This window comes from Enhydra lutris, unplaced genomic scaffold (genome assembly GCF_002288905.1).
Source record: "Enhydra lutris kenyoni isolate GAN:26980312 unplaced genomic scaffold, ASM228890v2 scaffoldscaffold8, whole genome shotgun sequence".
In the NCBI taxonomy this organism is placed as follows: Eukaryota; Metazoa; Chordata; class Mammalia; order Carnivora; family Mustelidae; genus Enhydra; species Enhydra lutris.
The window spans coordinates 8,485,916-8,501,139 of NW_019154092.1; positions in this window are offsets into that span (position 1 = coordinate 8,485,916).

A 15,224-nucleotide genomic window follows, 5' to 3' on the forward strand; every position below is an offset into this window, starting at 1 on the left:
GTTGCCCATACTGAAATGTAAGCTCTGTGAGGGCAGACCCTTTGAGGGGCTTCTCCGAATTCACAGCGCCCAGAGGGGTGTGAGCCACAGAGTAGGCCCTCCATAAGTATTTGTGGGAGGAACACACACACGAACATTGGTCAGTCCCGACAAAGGCCAAATTGTAAAGACAACCAAAATCGGATACAAATGCACCTTTGTTTTGTTCCAGTCTTGTAACCTAATTACCAAAAATTCTTCCCAAACCCACAGACATGGCTGTAATATGCAAGACAGAAATCTATTGAAGTTTTACAAAAGATTTTAACGAGGAGTAATTTGGAAGGCGGGAGCTTAAGAAAAGCATTCTAGGAATTTTTTTTTTAAGATTTTAGTTATTTATTTGAGAGAGAGATCACACGTAGGCAGAGAGGCAGGCAGAGAGAGAAGGGGAAGCAGGCTCCCCGCTGAGCAGAGAGCCCAATGCGGGGTTCGATCCCAGGACCCTGAGATCATGACCTGAGTCGAAGGCAGAGGCTTAACCCACTGAGCCACCCAGGCACCCTCTAGGAATTTTCTTGATTAGTTTGATCATTGATGGCTTAAATGTCTCCAGACTAGGATACGCTCAGTCATGCCTTTGTGTTGTTCAATTAACACTGAGGGTGAAGGAAAAAACTCTCCACGATGTGGATACACTAAATTGTCAGTCCTTGTCCCGCTATTCAGTTTGTCCCTGATTCTCTTCACTCTCACTAATCCTGTGTTTGTTCTTAAAAGCAGGGATTTGCTTGTAATAAAGAACAAGAGCTTCCTAACATCAAAGCCTCAGGCAGATAAGAAATTGACCAGAAGGGATTCTCCAGAAGAGTATTTTAACCTGGAAAAGTTCAGGTGTGACAAATAAATTGGGACTCCTTATGGAAAAGTACAAACTGGCACAGACTGGATAAAGACAGTTGCCTAGCTAACCTCTGCCATATGTAGGGGTCTCCTGGAAAGAGCACTATAGAGCATCTCATTCCCCCAAACCCCAGCCTGTAGCTTCTCCCCAATCTGTCCACACTACCCTAACCAAGAAAATGGCCTACTCAACTGCCCGTGACTCCAAACGGAGCCTGTCTGAACGGACTGCCAAGAGGAATGATGTTAAAGAAGAAAAGCTTGACCACGTCCCAATGGTATTGATAAAATTAATAGAGTGGTTTTCTCAACTTCTGAGTGTTCTCACAAAATTTCTATAGCAGTGGTCACAACCTCATTAAAAATATAAGATGTTCTCCTGTGTTTAAGAAAAAGGAAAATCTTAACATTGAAAAGTGTTGCAAAGGATAAGCAAGTTTTGTTTCTCTTTTAAGATTTTATTTATTTATTTGACAGAGAGAGAGATTACAAGTAGGCAGAGAGGCAGGCAGAGAGAGGGGGGACTGAGCAGAAAGCCTGATATGAGGCTCGATCCCAGGACCATGAGATCATGGCCCGAGCTGAAGGCAGAGGCTTAACCCACTGAGCCACCCTGGCGCTCCAGCAATTTTTGTTTCTGGTCTGTCTTCCTTCATGGAGAGCTCTTCCTATACATCTTGTTTCTAGTAGGAAAATTCACCGGGACTGGGAGTTCACAGACCAAGCATGGAAGCCGGTCAGTTGAACATATGTGAAAGGATGGACAGGCTGAGCTCTTCAGGGAATGGGAGAACACAGCTCTTTCAGGAAGGACCTTGCCAACATCAGCAAAGAGTAAGTTGGCAGACTGATGCCTGATCCTGACACTGGAGCTGTGATGCCGCTGTGTGGGAGCCGTGGCCCTGACCCGCCCCAGGCTGGGGGAGACCAGCTGCAGACAGCAAGCTCTAAAACAGGCCTTGTGGGCGTCAATCTTCTGGTAAAGATTAGATAATTAGTCCTGAAGCTTCCAAATCAAGGTCAGGTTTCTCTCAGGTTCTACCTATGGATATAATGGGTCTGACTTTCAGGAAGAGCCTATTCTCTACACTTAACATTAGAGTACAGTTAAAAGGTAATTGTTTCATTGCGTAACTAATACGTAGTTTAATACAAGCAAGAATCATTTGTATGGGGGCGCCTGGGTGGCTCAGTGGGTTAAGCTTCTGCCTTCGGCTCAGGTCATGATCTCAGGATCCTGGGTTGAGCCCTGCATCATCACATCATCAGGTTCTCTGCTCAGCAGGGAGCCTGCTTCTCCCTCTCTCTCTGCCTGCCTCCCTGCTTACTTGTGATCTCTGTCAAATAAATAGTAAAATCCTAAAAAAAAATCATTTGTATGTATACATGCAAATATACAGTAACTGTGGCCATTCTGTTCATGGAAGGAATGGTCTGTGATTGCTTTTCCTTCTAGAAAGCTTACCTATAAAAGCCAAGGTCGTTAATGCCTAGAATTACCTGTTACTCAAACAAAAGTTTTCCAAGTGTGAAAACAGTCATAAGAAAACATTAGATACAACTTTCAGGTATAAAACTGTCCTCCAGCTTTCAGATTTTGTACCAGGAGGATGCTCATAGATGCAAATATCAAACAATGGATATGTTCTATAGATGCATAAACAACCACACAAGCTAAAAGAGACAAGTGTGTAAGGGCTCGATGAACCCGCATCTCCAAATCATTCAGTAGGCCAGATGTAAACAGCTAACATTTTTTGGCATAAATAATCGCCAACATTAGTTGCACTGAAAGGAAAATTAGGGAGAGCCCATAAGTGTATGTATTTGAATCATTGCCTTTATAACTCATATTTTATCTAAATTTGCAGAACAGAAGACATCTCATTCAGCACTTTACCTTCATTACTAACCCAATTCTCTTCCTGCCAGGAACATATTGCCCATTTCATAGACAAGAAAAGCAAACCCAAGCTGGTTAGCACGTCCAAAGCCTCATAACTAATAAGCAGAAGCTAGAATGCAAACCCAGGTGCTCTTCCCAGTAAATACTATGAATTATTTGCAACAACCAGGACAAATGAAACAATAATAACCCTTAAATCACGCTTTTAAGAACCCACCCTAGATGTGACGTAATAAAGCAAGTTAACATTTTTAGACCTTGACAACTGTCGATGTGTGAGTATATCCCTTATCTCAACTGGCCCTCAGAAAAACACTGCAATATGCAGCGAAATTATTAATATCCCCATTTTAAAGATGAGGCAATTAAGATTCTAAGCATTTAAATGGCTTTTCAACACCAATCTGCTGCAGAGATGAGACCAAGGCCAGTGTCTCCACTCTCTTCACAGAGCCTTGAAGAAAAGCAGTTTTCAGGTTCAGCAAAAAGAAATTACAAGAAAGGCAAATTATAAACCATGTCAGCTGGCAGCAGACATGTGAAAAGCAAAAACTGTGATTATTCAGATGAGGGTCATGATGGATGGTGATTTTCAAGCTACCACTACGTTAATTTTCGGACAGCACGCTCTAATTTAGACTATGTTGTGTTAAAGAAACCCGAAAAATGTCTGCCGTTTAAATGTTTAAGAAAACCAAATCAAGCAGGACATATAATGTGTCTGGCAAATATAATTTAGACATATAGTAAGTAGACGGAGAAAATTGCTGTTGTTTTTTTATATGCAGAAACTAAGAAGACTTGTCCTTAATCAACAGTTTTATGTAAAATTAACGCCAAGTCTGTCTGCGTACTTCACTGTTAGATCACTACTTCACTGAAAAGCTAATTCAGTTTTAATTAAATCTATTTTTCAAATTCTGTATATAAAATGAAACCTTGAAGGTGTGTGAGGCTCCCCAGCTACTCCTTTTTGCCTGCAAATAGCAGCTCGAGCCCTATTATACACATCAAATTACAGAAATAATGAGGTACCCTGTGTGCACTGGGGTAAACGAAGATTAAAACGAAGCATTTCAATGCCAAGCTCTGTGAAAACAGTTTTATCCACAAATAAAAAATAAAAAGGGAATCCACAGTATCTTAATTGAAGGGATACAAACTCTTGATCATACTGATCGTTGATAGAAATCTTAAAATCTCCCTCAAGCAACCTGAAAATCAATAACTAGTTCTACATTAATATTTTAATAACCCTTCTTTAAATAGACCCCAATTTGGACAGGGGAGCAGTCATCTGGCTACTGTTGCAATAATTCCATCTTCTGGGAGTTGCAGACAGAAATGATTGTCTGCTGTAATATACAAATAATCCACCTCATTTCCCTCCGGACAATGAAAACGTTCTCTGCACAGTCCTAGCTGTAGCAAAGAAGGCACAGGGGGCCGCTAACCATTGTTTACCAAGTGACAGTTCACCCAGCAGCTGATGGGCTGTTTGCCCTGGTCTACGTGATCTCGCCATCTAAGACTACTCCAGCCGCTCTTTTGCGGGTTGAATAAAGAATGGGTGTGGAAAGTGGAATGTCAGGAAAGAATAGGAGTGCTGTCCACTTTAACCCTTCCAAAAGAAAGGCAGAGGAGAGGAGGAGCTCAACACTTCAGCTGCTCAGAACTGTGTATGCTGCTGGCCTCAGGGTCCCCGCTCCAGGCCAGAACTCAAAAGACTACTCAGGTGAGAAACGGAGTGGTCAGGCTAGATCCGTGGTCATACACTGCAACCTATAAAACCCCCAACGGCCCTACCCAATGCTCTCCCTTAGGAAATCCCTCCTCTCAAAGGATGGGATGTTGCCTGCCCAAGTAGCTAGCAGTGATTTTTGTCTGAAACAAAAAGAATTCTTAAGAAATCACTGAGAAAGCAGAGGAAAACCACAACAACAACAATAGCAAAAAGCAGCCTTTCCCCACACCAACCCGCGCCCATCTTGCAGGACACTGGGGCTTTGGAGAACATTATTTGGACACAAGCAGAGGGGGGCCATGGTGAGCACATCACCAGGAATCTGAAGGGCATTTTCAAAACAAGCCAATAAGTTCAAAGTGATTAAATCCTCCTGAAAAGCCAGTGGAAACGGAGGACATAATTAATATGTTCCCGATGCGCACTAAGGCTGGTCTGATGGGCTCAGAGCACTCGAGCAAAACCCGGTGGTGGCAAGGAGGCTGGCAGGCAGAGAACACGCTGGCAGCATTTCGTCGATGCTCTCATCCCTAAGAAACATACCTGGGTTCGGTTTGAAAGGGAAGCAAAGGCCTTTGGACCATTGAACTCAACCGCTCACCAGAATGCACGAACACTTCCAAATATACTTAAGATCATCAGGGTAAAGGGACAAGACTGCTCTTCTGACTGTGTTTCCACGCAAAAAGCCAGCCACCTGGACTGAATAATTGTGTTTTTCACCTAGCCACCCTGGTGCCCTTTGACGAAGGCAGAAGAGGAAGAGAAAGCAGAATCAGGGATGCCCCAGACATCTCCACACAGCTCAACCCAACATAATATACTTGTCTGTTGACATCTATTTTAAAAAATACAGCAGACCAGCTAAAACTCAAGAGAATTCCACTTCGATTTTTCGATCACTAAGACATCCCCCTGTGGCTTTGCAGGCCTTATGTATCTGTTGGATTACCTTTCGGTCATTCTACCTCAGGAAGTGTGACCGCCTTGCACAGTAATGGTGACAGAAATGACTTGGGAAAGAAGGTGACCTTTAACATGGTCACAATCCTCCAGAATACACCCAAGTAAAATTCCTGGGCCAAAGCTCTTCTTGTTAGGGAACATTTGGCTAGAGGAATGCTCTGTCTAATCATGAGAGCTCTGTGCAACCTTCCCCAAGAAAGCAGGAGGTCAAGGATGTGCTTCTACTGACCATGAGAAAAAAGTACCAGTGAGCAATGAGACCAATAAAAAGATAAGTTTTGATTTAGAATGTACACACTCTACATGCCCTGTGCCAAGGTATGCCGCCCGCCTCTGCCCCTCGAGGTCACTTGTGATCACAGCCCCATTTTGCACCAGTGGGCATGCCCACTGACCTTAATCTGCCAGGACTGCTGTGTTTTCTCCCCAACTGAATGACTGTAACTTAAGCTCTTGTATCTGTGTGCAGACTTCTGGTTTCCTAGCTTCTTCCTGAGCTCCTCTACCTACTTCTCTCTCCTGCTGTCAAAGGACAGGCTGGGAGACGCGCTCAGGCAGAGAGAATGGTTGGCCGTGACACTTTCTCCACAGGAACCAGCAAGCGAAATTTCCCACAAATTAAACATTGTCAGTGGGATTTATATGACCATCTGTACACAGGCTAGTGGAGAAGTGTTCATTATGGCCCTTTCACCTAAAATGAAAAGAGGCCCCCTAGGAAAGCTAAACATTGGGAACATTTCTAGCGAATAAAACAATAAGACAGCAAGTGGTATACACTGAGAGACGCAGCCTTGCTGGGAATAGAAATGCAGCCTGGTGTGGGCAGGGGGTGGGGTGGGGTGGGTAGAGAAGTTGCACCCCCTACTTGTTGTATGGCCTTGGGCGAGTCATTTAAGTTTTCCGGGCTTTCAGCATTCTTGTCCATGAAATTGGGGGTTATGATAAAAATGACCACAGCTATACCCTATGTTGTTGTGAGAACTCACTGAAATATCAAATATACCAGATCAGACTCCAGGGTCAGACACCTAGTTCATTCAGAGAATCGACCAGCGTGAAAGGATAAAGCAAATAAGCAGTTACCTAGGAATGAACTGTGAAATGACTATTGAGCTGCCTACCTTAAGATCAAAGACGCAATGGGAAACATCCTTTCTTTTATGGAACCCTCAGTTTCCTGTTGCTTAGCAGGTCATAATCTGGATAAACATCATTTAATCAGAAACACTGTGGGTCAGGGATCACGCTCAGAGCTGGCTCTATAGCCCAACGAGATGATCTTTCTGACCCTTAGGGAGTTTACATTTGCTGAAGATCTACAAAAGCGCTGATATCAAGATTTCAAGATACAACATCACCGGCCTTTCTCTTCAGCACCTTTGAAATTCACTCTGTTGTCTATTACATAAGAGCGGGAGACACCAGCAAATGTACTGCTTGAAACATCTTGCTCCGAACTCCCAATCTGTTCTCACCTCTCCTCCTCTGCCTCACTGCTTGCTACCTCTTTGCAGGCAAAACTACCAGTGGGCTCAGCTGGGGTGAGCAGCTCCTGTAAGAGGCTGAGGTTTAGAACACTTGGCAGTGAACCTATTCAGATGACAGCTTGAACTGCACACTTCACCACCTTAAATAAGCCCACGCCCTTGGTCCCAAGGGCCAATAACCGGGCCTCATGCAGGTAGGTTCAGCATTTGCTGAGGAAAAAGTACAAATCACATAACCCAGATAAAGGAAGGCCATCCACTGGTTTGGGAGGAGATCTATATCAGAATCTTAACAGAAACATGAAAACAGTTATACCACTGTAGCTATTTACTAACTTGAAGACTATAATAAAGCAGTTGCCCCCAATTCCATCCCCCTTATTTTCTCTCAAGTCACTTCAATTGTCTTGACCCCCTCTCCCCCACACACATACACACACACTAAGCCCTCCATTCTGCAGGGCCAACCTGCCCGCCTCCTGGGAGAAAAGGCAGAAGTCAGATTGAGGGCCCCAGAGCTAAGAAGACCAGGAAGAGTCCTCTGCTTGCAGGACCTCACAAGAAATACTCAGAGATTGGGCAACAGAGGTTGCAATTCCCTTGAAAGTGCTGGCGTGCAGGGGGAATTAAGTGGCCTCTCCTGACAAGCAAAACCCGCTTGCGGATGCCTACAAAGGACTGGCGGACCAAGCCCACCAACCCCACGGTCCCCAACCTAGGGCACACTCATGGAACCCCTGAACTTAAGGTTTATCATTGAAAACTGGGAGGTGCCCCCACCCAGAGAAACAGAAGGGGCCTCACTTTGTACCACTGCAGGAAAAGCATCTGATGCATCCACAGCCTGGCCCACAGCAGGCTCCCCAACCTACACACCCCTGCCCAGGCGGGGACCAGAGCTCCCCGGCTGGGGGTAGCCAGATCCCACAGGAGAGAGTGGGCACATTTTGGCTGGGTGGATGGTCAGCAGTGTATCCAAAATGTAATTCTGGCCACCTCTCCCCCAGCACATCTACAGAGCCAAAGGCATCAGCAAGAAGAAGCAAGACCAAGAAACAAGAAAAGCCAAGTGGGGTGAGGACCCGCCCAGACCCACAGGTCTTGCTGCTCCTTCCAGAAGTTTTAGCTTAAGTTCCCAAAGCCCAGTGTGTGTGCGGGGACCGGAAAGTGAAGGGCAGCAGAGAGAACGTGCTTGTCAGGACCCGGAATGTCGGGCTCGCGGGCCCCCCTGCCCCCCGCACCCAGACCATTTGGGGTCGCCTCCGGGACACCTGAGGCCGAGCCGGCTGCTCACCTTGAGATAGTCGTTCTCCGAGCGCAGCTCCTCGATCTCCCGCAGCAGCTCCTCCTCCACCGCCGCCGCCGGTACCAGTCGGGTCTGCTCGCCCGGACCGGGCTCCTTGGGCATCCCGGGGACCGTTCGCTCGAGCTGCGCGCGCCCCCCGGCATCCTCTGCCACACCCATTCCCAAGGACCCCGCCGGGACCCCGCCAGGGCTGCTCCGACCCCCGAGGCAGGCGCCTGCGGCGGGAGGCGCGGCGAGGAGCGCGGGGGGCTCGGGGCTGCTGGGCGGCGCCCCCCGAGCTGCCGGGCTCGTCGTGGGGGCTCCTCGCAGCGGTTCCCGGTCGCTGGAGCCCGTGCCAGACTCGGCGTCGCTGCTGGCGGCGGGGAGCAGGCGTTGCTCGTCGGACAGGGGTTCGGAGGGGCAGTCGGAGAGGTCGGAGCTGCTGTCTGTGTGGCTGATGCGCGAGCCGGGAGCAGGGGAGCCGGCCGAGGAGGTCACAGCGAGGATCACGGCGGGGATTGGAGCGGCGGGGGCCGGGGGCCCGGTGGCACGGGCGGGGGGCACCCCGGAACCGCGTTTGGCTTTGCGGCCCTTGGCAGTGGCGGACAGCGGCTCGGTCCCGGGCGGCGGCGGCGGCCTCCCTGCCCGGGGCAGCAGCTCCGCGGGCGCCGTGCGCGCCGCCCTCCTGAGGCCCGGAGCGGCCTTGGCGCCGCCCGCTGCCCTGGCCCAGGCGCCCGGCGGCGGCTTGTCCTTCGCGCCAGGGGCGCCGCCGCTGCGCCGAGAGAGGCGGCCGGGTGCGGCCAGGGTTCCCGGCGAGGACGGTGCTTTGCCCGCGAGGTTGGGCGAGCGTGGAGCGCCGGGCGCCGGGGCTCGGCCCGAGGAGGGGGCCGCCGGAGCCGGGCCGGACGCCGGGGGCCGGCCGTGCAGGTCCTTGAGGAAGGGTCTGGCGGGCGAGGGCGCACGGTGCAGCCGCCTACGCTCGGCCAGCGGGTGGAGGTGGTGGTGGCGGTGGTGCTGGCCGGGCGGCAGCGGCTTCGCGTCCGGGGCGCCACCGCCCGCGAGGCCGTTCAGCGTCTCCATGGCCGGGTCCCGGGCCGAGAGCAGCAGCTCCGGCGGCAGATGCTCCGGGCGGCGGCGGCGGCGTGCAGCCTACCCGCGCGCCCGCTCATCACTGTCCCCCAGCCCCGCCCGGTCTGCGCCCCGCGCTCCCGCGCCGCCGCCGTGCCCCGCGCACCCCTAGCCCCTAGGATCCCCGCGGGGCTGGCAGCCGCCGCCGTCCCGCTCTCCCCTCGCTGAGGTCAACGCCGCTCGAGTTCACCCGGCACAGTAGCGCGGTGGCTCCGCGCGGATCGCATCACCTAGACTCGGCGCTCCGGGTTCTCGGGTCTGCCGCCGCGGCCTCGCACACCCGCACTCGCCCGCTGGCGGCGCGCTCCCCGCTCCCGCGTCCGGCTCCCCGCCCACGGCAGCCCTGCTCCCCGCAGCGCCCGCCGGCTCCGGCGGAGAACTGCACGCGCGCTCCCCCACCTCCCCGCGCCCTGCGCCCCGCCACCGCGTGCGCATGTCCCACCTCCCGCCAGCCGGCGCCGGGGCTGGGGCGGGGCCTGCGCTCCCCAAGCTCGCGCGCCTGCTGCGGCCCCCGCCCTTCTTCGCCCTGGGACCCTCCTCGCTTTTTGTGGCTCTCTGGACAGTGCCTTGAGCTGGGGACGGGAGGAAGTGTGCAGGGGTAAAGTGGGGTGGGAGGGAGGCGGGCCTTGACTCCTTGCGGTATACTGGAGGTCCAGGAGACGTGAGCGGACCCCTCCGTAGCGCGTGCAGTGGGGTGCCCCCTCTCCCCTTGTTGTCGACCAGCGCTCCCCACAAACCCCTCCATCCAACCCCTGCCTTCTAGGGCCCCTTAGTTCCCTCCCCGCTGTCTTCTCACAGCTGTGCCTGTAGTCCCCACACTTCTTTAAGGATTAGCTGGTACCCGATGCAGCTATCACGTCAAAACGGGCACGGTGCTCCACAGTTGGCACCCCCAGTGGCCTCCCGAGCTCAGAGAAGGAGGAGCTGCTGTAGAAATAGGAGAAGCAGCTCGCCAAGCTTGGGGTCAGAAAGGGAACTCACATTTATAGTGCCGGCTGAGAGCCAGGCACTGTTAGACACTCCATAGGCATTGTTTTATTTAATCCTCATAACAAGCCTGAATTGGAATTACTGTCTTCTTTAAGGATGAGGACACAGGCGCAGGGAGGTGAAGTCTGCTTTAGGCAGGCTATGGCCGAGGGGGGTTGGGGGGATCACATCCAGTCTGTAGAATTCTCAGTCCTAGGTGTTGTCCCCTCGGAGAACCATGGCTGTGAGGACTTGTTCTGCCACCTGAGAGTCTAACGTGGGCCAGTGACCTTTTCAAGCCTCAGTTCCCCTGCCGGTATAATTAGAAAATACTGCTACGTGACTATTGGAAGGATTAAATGGGCAGATGTGAGGACCACTGTGCAAACTGTAGAGTACTTTTCAAATATCCCTGGGTGCAGGTTTTGGATGTTGGGTAATACTCAGAGGACTAAGGCCCAGCTTGTCCTCTAGACTTGGCTTTGCCAGAAGGCAAAGGGACAGGCAATAGTTATGAGTTACTGGGGTAAGCATTTGCCCCCCACCTGGGAAGACTGGCATTTTCCTGGGGTGTAGTTGGGTGCCCAGGATTTACAGAGCAGGGGTTGTAGGTGACAGAACCCTGGAGGGTGAGTGTGACCAAATATCCTATGGCTATTATCCTAAAGGCTGGAGGAGCCTTTGGAGAATGGTGAGTATGGCTGATCTTATTTGCCTAGAAAGATCCCAGTGGCTGCAGCAGTGAGGAGAGGGAGATGCGTGAGGGGAAGCAGTCAGTGGTGGCAACAAGCACAGGCCAGGGGTCTATGGTAGTAGGGATTGAGAAAAGGGGACAGACTTGTAAAGCTACAAGGAAAAAGAGACTCCAAGGTCTGTCTATGATCTTAACCACAAATTACCCTACTGAGCCACCTCCCTCAAAAAATACAGGATAAAGTGATTTTTTTTAAAAATCACTGTAAATCAGGAGAACATACTCCCAGAAGACATCCTGTCTGCTTCTCCTTTGATGCCGGCTTAGATGCTGATACTGAGCCATGGCTGAGCTCTGAGTGCACTGGGACCCCATCCTCTCTGCTGCTGTTCATGTTTTCTGTGAGTCATTTATCTGGCAATTCCTCTGTGGAACAGCACACTCAGAATATAATCTGTACTGAGTCTCCTTTGACGCAATATCTAATAAGACCACAGCCATATTTCATGGAGTATTTGAAGAAAAAGAACACTGGTAGGCAACAACACTGCAGCAGAAGGGAAGGGAGGACGTCAGTGCCCAGCCAGGGCTGGTGGGGGGAGCGGCGGAGAGGTGGGGCCGGGCAGCCAGCTTTCCCCTAGAGGGCGCTCCAACTCTCAGTTGGATACGTGTGATTTTAGAAGATTTTTGTTGGTCCATCAAGTTAGTCTAAAGGTGTTAGGGGGTGCTATTTAAAGAGGGCTTAAGGAGTGTTTTTCCGGAAAACAACAAAACCCCATGTGGGTGTGCCTGCCTGGGTCTGTCTGCTCTCAGACCCAGTCCTTGGGCTTCCCTGATGGCTCCTACAGAGGAGGAGCAACTGATGAGGGTTGGTTTTGTAGGTTCCTGGCTTTGTTTATTGGGTTGGGCTGGTAGAAATTGTAAAAAAATGTAAAAGCAAAGGAGCGTAAAAGCAAAGGAGAAACCAGAGTTTTACCTTCTCTGCCTCAAGTGGCTTCTTCCAAGTGGCCCGGTCTCCTTTGTGGACTGGCTTCTTGGGGTTCCAGCTTTTGCTGGAACTGAAGCCCCTAGTAACTTCACCTCCTCCTGTTGCCTCTCCGTGAAGGGTACTAGCACCTTCTTATGGTTGCACATCTCTGGGTTACCTCACTGTCCCCTGTTTGGTGCTTGATTCTTCCCCCACTTGGCAATCAATTCCCTGCCTTGTAAATCCTACCTTATAAGCACTGGCACTACATACCAAATTTCCGATTTTCTTTCTTTTGCAGAGGCCTAAGTACAGGCCTAGAGAGCTGCGTGCACTAACTTTGGTATAGTAGGTAATTTGGTATGACTGTATCCATGAATTCCTTGTCAAACAGCATGCGGTAGAATGACAAGAGCTGAGGCTTCCACAACTGGTAATCGGGTCCAGATCCTGCCTAAAGCACTAGCATGCTCTGTGCTCTTGGGTAAGGTATAATTATCACTATCGTCATCGCTATCATCTATTTTATACCAGTGGAATAATCAATACTCTTTGAAAGGTGAGTGCACCCAACTTGGAGTGAACATTAAAAAACCTAGTCTGTGTCTATACAGCTCTATGAAGAGAAACGGATTTTTTTTACCTTGTTTGACACATAGTGGAAAAAATATGACATGGAACTACACTTCCCTCACTGCTCTGTCCACACAGGCAGAATTATATATAGGATTTCTGCACCCTCGAACCCTTGTCCAAACCTACAGACATTCTTTTCCAGTTTTTTCTGCTTATATTAACACAAAAGTGCATTTAGAATATGAAATCATGCCTCGATTAAATAATAAGAAGTAATCCTCTTTGAAAAGAGTGGGAAGAAGAGATTTTTAACAGAGTGGGGCTGTGTGTGTGTGTGTGTGTGTGTGTGCGCGCGCGCGCACGCGCGCACACGCGCACATGCACACATGTGTGTGTATGTGTCTGTTTCAGGAAAATTGGGGTTAAAAAAGGAAACCTGAAGTCAGTGGGCACCCCCTTAGGTTGAAGCAGATATATCCAACCCTAAGAGGTGTGTGGGGGTGCCTTCCAGCTTCTCCTGCAAGGTTACTGCCCAAATGTCCTGTGGGAGCTGAAGCAGGCCAGTCCTACAAGGACCCACGGACCCCTTCTCAGGGTCAGATCAGCAGCTCTGCATAGTGGTGACGGTGCGACGACTCGAGGAGCTCTTGTGGCTGGAGCACATTCATAGCATCTGTGAGCTAGTAAAAATGCAGATTCTATGGGGCCACATGCTCCAGAGATCTGGTTTCAAAGGTGTGAAGTGAAGCCCTGGAATCGGTATTTTTAATACATATATTCGATGCAGGTAACCATCTGACCACATGCTGAGAAACCCTGTGCTGGTATTTCTAACAGGGCACCAAGTGTCACACACTCTTCCTTTGCATTTCTTCCTGTTTTGTTTCCTTTTTTTTTTTTAATTTAAGATTTTATTTATTTATTTGACAGAGACACAGCGAGAGAGGGAACACAAGCAGAGGGAGTGGGAGAGGAAGAAACAGGCTTCCCGCTGAGCAGGGAACCTGATGCGGGGAGGGGGAGGGGCTCAAACCCCGGACCCTGGAACCATGACCCAAGCAGAAGGCAGACCCTTAACAACTGAGCCACCCAGGTGCCCCTCCTCCTGTTTCTTTTTGAAATTCCTTCCAATGCTGTATGTGAAATTCTGGATGATAGACGTGTAGAGACAGAGACAGAGACGTACTCTAAGTCCAAGCTGGAGACAGCATCCCACCAAAGGGCTCTCTCGGGGCCAGACTTGTGGGGAAAGGAGAATCTCCCTCTCATCTGAGAGCTAAAGGAAGATATACGTGAGGGTAGAAAGGAGGCCCTTTTGCTCTTGACCGGTCATTCTCAAATGAGAGTAGAAGCACCTTTAGGGGCATTTTGGAAGTTTGCTGGCATGACGGTTGGGTTGTGGGGGCACTTGTGGAATTTAAGAGAGGGTGTCTGGAATGCTAGTGTTGCAATATGCCTGAGAAGAGCTGTTCCATACGCTGTCCAACTTCCAAATGCCCTTCTGAAACATTCCCATGGGTTAAAGACCAAACCAAACCAAACACTGTCACTATCTGAGCCTAGAATGTAACTATCGGTCCGTTTGGGCAGCTATAGCAGAATACCGCAGTTTGGGGGCTTATAAACAATAGAAATTTGTTTCTCACAATTCTGGAGGCTGGAAGTTGGAGCTCAGGGTACCCATATGGTCCCACTCAGGTGCGAGCTCTCTCCTCAGCAGACTGCCATCTTCTCATGTCCTCACATGCGGATATGTGTCTTGTGCTCTCATATGGCAGACCCCTCTGGGGTCTCCTTTATAATGGCACTAATTCCACTCACGAAGCCGCCACCATGCTGAGCTAATCACTTTCCAAATGCCCCACCTCCTGAGACCATCACCTTGGGCATTAGGACGGCACATGAATTTGAGGGTGAGAGAGACATGAACATTGGTTGATAGCACTATTTTACACATAAACACAATACTTTTATGTATAAAGTAGAGTTTTTAGGGTTGTTTTCATAGATACTAGATTTTTTTTTTTTTTGAATGAGAGAGAGAGAGCAGAGGTGGGGAGGGGCAGCAAGAGAGGGAGAGAGAATCTCAAGCAGACTCCACACCCAGCGTGGAGCCTGACACAGGGCTTTCTCCCACAACCCCGAGATCATGGCCTGAGCCGAAATCGAGAGTTGGATGCTTAACAGACAGAGCCACCCAGGCACCCCATACTGGATTTTTTTTTTTTTTTAAGGAATGCAGCTGCAGTAGAAATCAAGACTGATTTAATTTTTTTTTGGAGATTTACAATGACTTCTTCACCTTCCGTCATTTTGTCATCAATGGCAACACCCCTCAAAGTATCTGAATCATCATGATAACACACCTCTATCTGTCTGCATTTTAACAATTGCCTCTATGTATAGAATCTGACTACTCATTTCATATATATATATATATATATATATATATATATATATATATATACCAAGCTATATATGTGGAAATACATACTACTTTGTTATAAATTACTTTTTTATTATTTCTTTTATGTTATCATTAGAACACTATATTAATTTTATAAGATATGTATGATACATAATGAGTGATACACACATAATGATTCTCATTGCAGAA